We start from the raw sequence: 12,097 nt of genomic DNA on the forward strand, positions 1-12,097 counted from the left end.
TTAAATGGTAGTATTCCATTTCAAGAGTGTAGTCCATCAATAGACAAAGGTGATGCAGGCATAATGAGGTGCATTTCAACCGGCAGGTCATTTCGGTGAGGTTCAGTGGGATCCATCCTAAGTCCAAGGTTCAGGCAATGACATATGAAGTATCTGATGTTTTACGGTTGGAGTTGGCATCAGTTCATCCTCTGAAGTCAAAAGACTGAAGTGATGTCTGGCTAGCATCGGCTGTAGTGTGTTGTCATCACTCAGAGACACGTAGCAGTGGAGTCCGACACCAAGCAGGAACGGAACTGGATCTGGCTGGCTCTAGTAACCTTGGGATATGAATCCCGAGGTTGAGACATGGAAACAAATAGAATAATATTAGTGTAGATGCCATTTGATTTTATGCAGAGTTATAGATCATGATAGATGTTTCTGGTTCCGGCAGACCTAACTAAAGCAGCCTAATTGTGAGTTGATGGATAAATTATGTGTATGCCTGGCTAAATAGATGAGTCTTTAGTCTAGACTTAAACTGAGTGAGTGTGTCTGCGTCCTGAACAGTGTTAGGGAGACTATTCCATAGTTTAGGAGCCAAATATGAAAAGGATCTACCTCCTTTTGTGGATTTTGATATTCTTGGAATCATTAACAAGCCAACATTTTGTGATCATAATGAACGTGATGGAATATAGCATGGTAGAAGGTCACTTAAGTACTGTGGAGCTAGACCATTCAAAGCTTTGTATGTTGTTAACAAAATTTCCAAATTAATACAAAATTTAACAGGTAGCCAATGTAACGATGATAAAATTGGGCTAATATGATCATATTTTTTAGTTGTAGTCAGTACTCTGGCTGCTTCATTTTGAACCAATTTAAGTTTATTTATTGATCTTGATGGACATCCTCCCAGTAATGCATTACAATAATCTAATCTTGAGGACATGAACGCATTAATTAGTTTTTCGGCATCAGCAACAGAGAGCAGGTTGGTCAGGGCCGTAGCAAGTAATTCTGGGCCCCCTGACTCTATATTGGTCTGGGCCCCTTACCTATTAATAATACAGTTTTGAATTTGTCGTCAGCCCCCCTGGACCTTTGGGCCCCTAGAATCGTTACCACCTTTCACCCCACTAGCTACGGCCAGTTATATGTAAGCATTTCTATATTTATCAGTATTGTAATAGGCCTTGGTGTCGGGATCTGGATTTTATTACATGGAAAAGCGGATCAAGTTGGGTTCTGAACTCGTGAATACATTGGTACAGCTGGTAAAAACATGCATCAAACATCCACACCAACCCAGCCTTGTTTTTTTTTTTTTTGTTTTTTTTATTATGATTTTTAGATATGCAGTCAATAACCTACAAACAAGGAAGTCTTAATGCCTAAACTAAAACTCTGCTAACTAAATTCAGCTGACTCGATACATGTTAAAGGACTATGATAATGGCCTACTCGGACAACACATTGTTTCCTAGAGCTGGCAGAAAATACTCAAAACAGACACAAGCAGCGTATCTATCAACCACAAATAATATAATATTGAGCAGCAGCCGTCAGAGTCGCATTGGAGTGACGTCACCTCCCCTCTTCGAATGATTGGCTAGAGGAGGAGCTGACATCAAGAACAAGTGGACCAATAGGGATGCAAAACGTCCCCTGATTTACATGAAACTCTACTCACAAGTTTTGGAAAATCAAGCACAGTACTTGGAAACAAAAGCAAAGAAAAATACAATATAAGCGTACAAAAAAATTCAAATATGAGCAAAATTGTCAGAGAGCACAAAAAACAGTAATATAACCAAGGAAAACGTGATTTTGTTTGCAATTCTGATGACTGCTTAATTTTATTTATTTATTTATTTATTTGCAGCATATATTAAATGTGTTTATATATTTTTGATTCATGCTTGTTATTTTTTTATCTGTGCTTATTATTTTGATCTGCGCTTTTTATTTATTTTTGCGCTTATTATTTTGATTTACGCTTATTATTTTTGGATCCGTGACCAATACATTTGGCGGGATTTTGATCCCATATTCATGACCTATGACAGCGAAGGATTGAAGTTGCTTGTGAGGAAAATTATGAGACACTGTTTTCCGAGGTGGTATGACAGTTGATTGCATAGTTCCAATTTTATTTCTGATTACTTCAATAATATCATTAAAGAAATTCATGAAGTCATTACTATTGTGCTGCGACGGAATATCTGGTTCAGTCGATGCTTTATTTCTAACCAATTTAGCCACAGTACTGAATAAACACCTATGATTGTTGTGGTTATTTTCTATGAGTTTGCTAAAATATGCTGACCTGGCAGCTTTAAGTGCCTGCCTGTAGCTACAGACACTATCCTTCCATGCACCGCGAAATAACTCTAATTTTGTATTCTTTCACTTGTGCTCCATTTTCCGAGCTGCTCGTACCACGGTCAGGGCCGTAGCTAGTGGGGTGAAAGGTGGTAACGATTCTAGGGGCCCAAAGGTCCAGGGGGGCTGACGACAAATTCAAAACTGTATTATTTTAATAGGTAAGGGGCCCAGAGCAATATAGAGTCAGGGGGCCCAGAATTACTTGCTATGGCCCTGACCATGGTGTGGGGCTCTTTTCTTTCATTTTCTTCAATCGAAGGGGGGCGACACTATCAAGAGTGCTAGAGAAGACTGTATTTTTATTTTCTGTTATTACATCAAGTTTTTCTAGACTTTTTGGCTTAGTGAGTATGTGAGACAATTCTGGAAGTGTATTAGTGAAGATATCTTTAGTGGTCGAAAGAATAGTTCTACCTGAACGATAGTGTGGTTTAGATTGAGTGACATTATCTGATTGCAGCAAACAAGAGACGAGGTAATGATCTGAGATGTCATTACTATAATATGTCATTCAGATGTCACTATAGAATTTCTATAGTATCAACATTAACTCCATATGACAGAATTAAATCTAGCATATGATTATGGCGATGAGCTGGTCCTGTCACATTTTGTCTGACTCCAAGAGAGTTGAGAATATCGATAAATGCTAATCGCAATGTGTCATTTTCATCTTACACCTGTTTCATCAAGTGATTCATCTTACACCTGTTTGCTCTACAAGACCAATTCAGTCTGTGAACCAACATAGGACAACTTCATGCATGTCTGGGTTGTTGTGATAGATTTAGCAGTCAAAGACAGAAAGATCAACTTAAACCATAGTGACAAACTTAAACCTAAAACAAACAGCAATATTTTGGAAATGGCACAGAGCCATAGTTTTTACGTTCTAAACTACAAATGGCTTACTTATACATGTCTCATTAAACTGGGATAAGAGAAAGTCATTCATCAAAAGAATTACACAATGAATCTTTAACAGAAGAGTATACAAGAAGAGTTACAGCGAGACAAATGTGCGCAAGAGTGGGATAAAAATACTATATATAAAAATATAAAAATTCCCTCCCTTTTTTTCCGAAAACCTGAACAGTTTTTAAGCTTTTTGAAAAAAAGCTTTTTTTAGCTCCATTTAAATTCTATGGGTAAACAAAAAGAAAACATGACTTGTCCTGTGAACAACTTGTGCATTTCAACTTTCTGTCAAAACTGACAGCTGGGAATTTTCAATAGTAAGATATCTACCATAGATCATCAAATACTACAAGACAAGATTGCACATGACACAAGATGGAAAGAAAAGTGTTATGAATTTTTTGAGATTGCTAACATGCTTTTATCTAATGATAAAATATCCAATAATAGTAGAATTTATTCAGCAGGTAACAGCTGGGAAACATTCCATTGCAGAAGTCTACATTGACTCATTCTAAAATCTAGAAACAATTAGCAATGGCACAAATGTATATTAGACTACTAGGTGCAAAATGTATATTGGTGATATACAGCTGTTGTGTTTGTGGTCTGATTTTGGGGTGAGTGAATATTAGATGCTCAGTTTTTTCAAGTGAATATGTGAGTAATCCTTCCATAAATAAAGAAATACACAAAACAGTCCTTTGCTAAAATTATAAAATTTTGCTAAAATAGTAAAAGTGTTTTTAAAAATAATAATAATTGTTTTTTTGTTTTACAATTTAAGGCACAATTTTATGCAAGAGAATATTTTTTTAAAGAAAATGTATTAGAGTTCCATTAGAATACAATTCTATGAATCAGCCCAGCTCTTTTGACCTAAAACTTACTTCAAAATAGATTTCAGGTAGATCTAATCATGAAATTCTTGTCATATTTTATTTTATTTTATTTTAATAAACAATGAAAAGTCTACCCAGTACAAGGATTTTGATTGATTTTGATTTTACTTATTTATTTTATTGTCTCTGAAACAGTTTCAGGCAGGATAGCGGATCATTAGACTGTAACCAGGTAACAAATGTATCCATGATAGTCTCTATGCTGTTGGTCAAAATAAACAGAAGCCTATAAGCTTTCATCATAAAGTCACTGTGATTGAATGAATAGTGAAAGTACTACACTGGATGTACTGAGCTTCTGAAACATCAGTATCACTTTCCAAAACGTAAATCAGAGTCTTCTAAGATGAGGTGAGTGTGGTTTCTAAATCTGATTCCTAACACACTGTCTACACAGGGCGCGTCCGTTGACGCGACGCGCCGCAACGGGTTGAGGCTGTCTACACGACGCATCGACACGAACGTTCTAAACCGTTTAATTTGTGTAGTGGCGCCAGCGCGTGTAGCTCAAAATGGAACGCGACACCCGTTTATTGTCGGCAAAACGGCCTACATTTGATCATTTAGCAGACGCTTTTATACAAATAATGAACATAGCAAGCTGCTAAACGAAAAGCAAAACAAGCTCGCAAAGAAAGAGCTGCTCGCAATGCAGGTATGTAAAAGGGGTGAAGTGTTGAGGTGTACAACTGCGCCGATCGGGAGATTTTCCGGTTGCAGTCCGGGGAGAAGTTGAAAAGGGAGTCGTCGAGTCGGAGAAAATTCTGCTTTGCGTATTTTAATATTTAAAGCAAACATACAACAAAGTAATCTATTTACTGATTTTTTAAAGAATTACATCAAATTGTCTATCCAAACAGTTCTAAGAAGTCAGTGCTTTCAGTAGCCTAATTTTTAAAAATGTGCTCACATTTTATATTATTATTTCTAATGGTTTTATTTATGAATATTAATTAATTATATTTCTATAATTAAATCCTTTGTATATTCTCATGGTAATAAAATGTGTAAAAAAACAAAACAAAAACAAAAGTGAAAAGAATGTGTAGCCTATATATACCAGTTCGGTTTCTAGTTTCAGTTTTATTTTACAATAAAAGTTAAATGAAACACAAATAATTTGACAAGGATAATACAATAAAGATAAATACTTATTTCCATTGTGGTCCTTGACAGTGATGAAATAGTAACTCGCCTTTACATGTCCACATGTACCAAAATGTCACAAAATTTAACACATAATTAGCCTATTTACAACATATATAAAACATACAAAATAAACATATAAAAAACCAAAAATTTTTTTTTTAATGAAATTTTTTTTTTTAACTTTATGACTATTCAGTTGTGCTCAAAAGTTTGCATACCCTGGCAGAAATTGTGAAATTTTGGCATTGATTTTGAAAATATGACTGATCATGCAAAAAAACTGTCTTTTATTTAAGGATAGTGATCATGTGAAGCCATTTATTATCACATAGTTGTTTGGCTCCTTTTTAAATCATAATGATAACAGAAATCACCCAAATGGCCCTGATCAAAAGTTTACATACCCTTGAATGTTTGGCCTTGTAACAGACACACAAGGTGACACACACAGGTTTAAATGGCAATTAAAGGTTAATTTCCCACACCTGTGGCTTTTTAAATTGCAATTAGTGTCTGTGTATAAATAGTCAATGAGTTTGTTAGCTCTCATGTGGATGCACTGAGCAGGCTAGATACTGAGCCATGGGGAGCAGAAAAGGACTGTCAAAAGACCTGCGTAAGAAGGTAATGGAACTTTATAAATATGGAAAAGGATATAAAAAGATATCCAAAGCCTTGAAAATGCCAGTCAGTACTGTTCAATCACTTATTAAGAAGTGGAAAATTCGGGGATCTCTTGATACCAAGCCAAGGTCAGGTAGACCAAGAAAGATTTCAGCCACAACTGCCAGAAGAATTGTTCAGGATACAAAGAAAAACCCACAGGTAACCTCAGGAGAAATACGGTGTGGTTGTTTCAAGGAGCACAATATGACGATACTTGAACAAAAATGAGCTGCATGGTCGAGTTGCCAGAAAGAAGACAATGCCACAAAAAAGCCCAGTTACAATATGCCCGACAACACCTTGACACGCCTCACAGCTTCTGGCACACTGTAATTTGGAGTGACGAGACCAAAATAGAGCTTTTTGGTCACAACCATAAGCGCTATGTTTGGAGAGGGGTCAACAAGTATTGTGCTCCTTGAAACAACCACACCGTCTTTTTCCAAATCAGTCTGTCAAATGCCACCCTAAGAAAAAGCATTGGAACCCCAGCATTAGTATCCCGATGTATAAAAAATAAATGTACATTGTGTAGGGGTTTATTAATTTCAAACTGCCTTAACTGAGCCCACAACACAGACCTATTGAATGAATGACCTAAGCAGCACCCAATCGCATGATAGATTACATCAGCGGCCAATCGCATGATAGATTACATCAGTGCCCAATCACATGAAAGATTACATCAGCAGCCAATTGCATGAAAGATTACATCAGCGGCCAGTTGCATGATAGATTACATCAGCAGCCAATCGCATGATAGATTACATCAGTGCCCAATCGTGTGATAGATTACATCAATGGCCAGTTACGGACATTTCTGCCGTGTTCAGTGTTTGAGCACTCACGGTGTGACTTTCCGAGTTGAATGGAACGCAGAATAAGCGTAAACAGATGTAGAAAAGAAGTCCCGCCTTACAGGAAAAAGAGCCAATCACCTTTTAGATATAGACATCGCCTGTCAATCAACTCGAGAATGCACATGCGCTTTAGCTATACAAGCCGGGAAAATTGCGTTCCTAGCTTAATATGAGGTAAAAAGCACAATTTATGATTCCAGTATTGTCAAATTTTATTGCTGATTTAAAATATGTTCTTTGATTGTTATCTTGACCAACAATGTTTGAGATTTTGGTCTTTCCCCATTCAAGTAGATAGGAGCTGCACTGTCATGACTGGAAATAGTCTCCCAGGAGCATTCCAAAGATGGCCGACAGTGAACTGTCTTGCTAGAAAGACTTTGCTATAACCAACCACATTTGTTATAATTAACTGGAGTTAGTGATTTTACGACCGTTTAAAAAAAAAAAAAATATTTTTTTTTATAAACATGACACAGTATAGATTAAGATTCATTTATGATAGTAGCGAAACTGAAGGTGTCATCATAAACATGAAATGCATGTCGATGGAGGTCTGACCAACAATGGATAAGCTGTGTCATCATCAGTCTGATTAAGGTTAGACATTTAGTTGAATGGCATCCTACCATACTACTCTCACTATTTCTACCATAGACTGATATGGCAGAAGGAGCAAGAGTAGTAGAGGTCAAATGGGTTTCTAAAAAAGACAAAAAACGAGTGCCTTTGTAACCAGAGATTGAGGTGCCTGCATGGCCAAGGACATGGCATTGTTTGAAAGAGACATTGCAAATGGTCTTTCATGCTTGACTTTCAGTGTTTGCCTTAGTAAAAGATTATTTAACATGTTTATAAAAATATACATACTATGTAAATGTAGTGTAAATAAAAACATGGTCTATTGTATTTGTTCCATCACAGATACTGTTCATATATCAGTTTCTGTGAGGATATGTGCATTCCTAATAGGACTTTAATGTTTAACAATGACAAACCATGGTTTACAGCAGAATTTAGGCAGCTTCGTCAGGCCAAAGAGGATGCTTTCAGAGGTGGGGATAAAGTCTTGTACAATCAGACCAGGAACACACTGAATAAGGAAATCAGAGTGGCTAAAAGAAAATACTCTGAGAAGCTAAAAAACAAGTTTTCAGCTAATGACCCTGCATCAGTGTGGAGTGGCATGGAACAACTTAGGAATTACAGGATTCCTGCCCCCAACCCTGTGGTGGACCATTAACTGGCTGATGATCTGAATGTGTTCTACTGTAGATTTGAAAGGCCCAATCGCACACCCCACACCCACTCTGACCTTCACTTCACACCAACACCTCCTGCAACCCCCCTCTTCCCCCCTCCTGCTACTCAACCTGCACTTAAGATCTGTGAAGAAGAGGTGTCCCATGTCTTCCAAAAACAAAAGATAAGGAAAGCACAGGGCCCAGATGGTGTTTCACTAGTGTGTCTTAGGTCCTGTGCTAACCAGCTGGCCCCCATCTTCACACAGATCTTCAATAGATCACTGGAGCAGTGTGAAATCCCATGCTGTTTCAAATGCTCAATCATCATTCCTGTCCAAAAGAAACCATAAATCACAGGACTTAATGACTACAGACCTGTCGCCCTGACATCTGTGGTCATGAAATCATTTGAGAGACTGGTGTTGGCCCACCTGAAGGACATCACTGGACCCTTTCTAGATCCCCTTCAATTTGTTTATCGAACAAACAGGTCTGTGGAGGATGCAGTCAACATGGGATTGCATCATATCCTGCAACATCTGGACAGACCAGGGACATATGCAAGGATCCTTTTTGTGGACTTCAGTTCGGCTTTCAACACCATCATCCCAGCTATACTCCAGACTAAACTACACCAGCTCTCTGTTCCCATGTCTATCTGTCAGTGGATTACCAGCTTTCTGACGGACAGGCAGCAGCTTGTGAGACGGGAAATTCACTTCCAGCACCTGTACAATCAGCACTGGTGCCCCCCAGGTATGTGTGCTCTCCCCACTACTCTTCTCCCTCTACACCAATGACTGCATTGCCAAGGACCCCTCTGTCAAGCTCCTGAAGTTTGCAGACGACACCACTGTCATCGACCTCATCCGAGATGATGATGAATCTGCATACAGAAGGGAGGTTAAACAGCTGTCTGTCTGGTGCAGTCAAAACAACCTTAAGCTGAACACGCTCAGAATGGTGGAGATGATTATGGACTTTAGGAGGAACACCTCAACACTGACCCACGCTCACCATTCTAAACAGCACTGTGGCAGCAGTGGAGTCATTAAGGTTCCTGGGTACTACCATCTCACAGGACCTGAAGTGGGAGACCCACATTGACTCCATTGTGAAAAAGGCCCAGCAGAGGTTGTACTTCCTTCACCAGTTAAGGAAGTTCAACCTGCCACAGGCGCTGCTGATACAGTTCTACTCAGCAGTCATTGAGTCTGTCCTCTGCACTTCAATAACTGTCTGGTTTGGTTCAGCTACGAAATCGGATATCAGAAGACTACAAAAGACAGTTTGGACTGCTGAGATGATTATTGGTTGCCCCGTGCCCTCCCTTCAAGAACTATACACTTCCAGAGTGAGGAAAAAGGCTGAAAAAATCACTCTGGACCCCACTCACCCTGCCCACTAGCTTTTTGAACTGTTGCCTTCTGGCCGACGCTTCAGAGTTCTGAGCACCAGAACCATCAGGCACAGGAACAATTTTTTTTCCCTCAGGCTATCCATCTGATGAACAGTTAAAACTGCCCCATTGAGCAATAATTATGTGCAATTCACAGTCTAGTCTTTTTATATTTATCCAACACATCCAACCTCTTCTGCCATTACATTCCCTTGCGCTGTATATATGTATATATTGTCTTATTGTGTATTCTATATATATACTTTATTTTCTATTCAAATTTTTCCTTTTTTATTCAATTTGTAATAATTTTTTATTATTATCTATGTCTTGTTGTTGTTTTGTATTGTTGTGCACTGGAAGTTCCTGTCACCAAGACAAATTCCTTGTATGTGTAATCATACTTGGCAATAAAGCTGATTCTGATTTTTATTTTGTTCTCTAAGGCTATGTTCAGACTGCAGGCAAATCGGATTTTTCTTTTCAGGCAGACTGTCCGCACTATTAATTGCAAGTGATCAAATCAGATTTGCGTGTTCAGACATAACCAACCTATCTGCATGGGTTGCATTGGTAACGACGTAGGCATACCCACGTGATGATGCTTTCAAAACAGATGTGGGAAAAATGGAGGTGCATCATCTCGCTCTCCAAATAAGCACCCTGTCCAGTCGCGGTGCAGAACTCCTCCGTCACACAAGAAAAACTCAGTGACGGAGGAGACTGGTAAATATTGTGATGTTCCGTGCTGCAGTCACCGATTTTTGACGTCATCGTTGTGTGCCGCGTTAAGAGTGACGCAAAAGACCGTTTGAAATCCGATTTGAGCAGCCAGTGCGTCCAGACTGAGACGCATCTGAAAAAATCTGATTTAAATCGCATTTGAAACCACTTCCCGATGTGGTTTGAATCAGATTCTGAAAAATCAGATTTCATGTGGTTTTTTGCTGTCCAGACTATCAAAATTCATCTGGATACAATCTGGATATGCAAAAAATTGGATTTTTAGTGGCAGTCTGAACATAGCCTAATTGACCGTTCGCTAAGCTCCACCCCACTTGGTTACGGTTGCTCGCTCTGACAAGCTCTGCAGAACTCCCCACTGGAATGAATGGGAGATTTATATTTTTTGGCAAAATATTCTCATCAACGGAATGGATGAATTTTTCACTGGGCTGGTGTGAAGAGTGACATTGTAATGCATATTTATCTGAAGTTTTTTGTAAGAGAAATTGTTAAATTACACCTTAATTTGATTAAAAACTGTGGAGACTGTGAATCAGAATCAAGGCAAACGATTATTACAGTCACTTGAAAAGAGAAAAACTTCATTTAATAGCGATTACACATCTAATAACATTATCTTAAGGGAACAGAGCTGTTCATAACGTCTCATAACACACTCATTTTGATGCTGTGAACTGTTTATTTACTGTGACTTGAATCAATACATAAATGAATTAAAGTTCAGTTATAGCTTCAATTTACATTGGAGCAAATGTAGGTTGTTGCAGATGTTATTTGTTCATTTGGGATTAATCATCTCCAGATTTATTTAAAGATTATTTTAAAAACAAGAAAGAAAAACACTGCAGGTATCCTCTCTGGGTATCTCGTTTCACTATTACAAACTTTTTAACTTATTTTGATAAAATCCTGCTTAAATGTACTCAAACACACATTACTTCCATAGGCTGTCATTGGAAAATAGCAAAGGCATGTCAGAGTAATGGCGGCAGGGCAATAGATGCTAAGACAGGATTGGTCAGAAGCGCTTTTAAGGTGGGGCTTAGGGAAGGGTCCTTTCACTAAGCCCCACCTTAAGAGTTTCTGACCAATCCAATTTTATCAACTGATGCTCTGCCGCCATTTCTAGGGGTGTTCGAGTTTTTTGGAGTCGACTCCGATGGAGTCGATGGAATCAGCCATCACCAGGGGTGGCCATTAGTGGGCAGTGCCTTTCCAAGTGACATATTTTTACCCCCCAAAATTGCTTGTCAGGCATGAGCAGAAAATCAAAGGAAATATAAAAATCATTGTTAATATTTACTTGTATATAGCTCACTCAGTCCACTACTTACCGCTCCATGATAAAGTTGAAGTTTTTCTGTAACTACTGGTCAGTTTCTCTTACCTGTATACATACCCTAACTGTTAATGGGGTGGGAGAAGCTTACTTTAGTCCAGATGGCTTCTACGCCGATGGAAAATCAAATCACGGATATTTTTGCTCAATTCACTTCAATATTTATCAATAGGAATAGTATGGAGATGCAATAAAATAAGAAAATAATGAATATGGACCATTGTTTTTAAATGGAACTTACAGTATGGTATGTAAAATCGCTAAAATTAATTTAGTGTATGGTGAAAATGTAAAAACTTCAGCTTTTTAAACTCAACAGTCTCAAACTCAACCTCAATTAAATAGCAGTAGGTTTAACTAAGATATTTTGTGTGGTCAGGGCTGTTTCTAGGCATATGCCAACTAGGCTCTTTTGGAGTCGACTCCCCATCACTATTTCTCTGACAAGCGTTTGCTGTTTTATGATGAGAGCCTATGGCAATAATGTTTGATTTTATTGT

Source organism: Myxocyprinus asiaticus, chromosome 36 (assembly GCF_019703515.2).
Source record: "Myxocyprinus asiaticus isolate MX2 ecotype Aquarium Trade chromosome 36, UBuf_Myxa_2, whole genome shotgun sequence".
NCBI lineage: Eukaryota > Metazoa > Chordata > Actinopteri > Cypriniformes > Catostomidae > Myxocyprinus > Myxocyprinus asiaticus.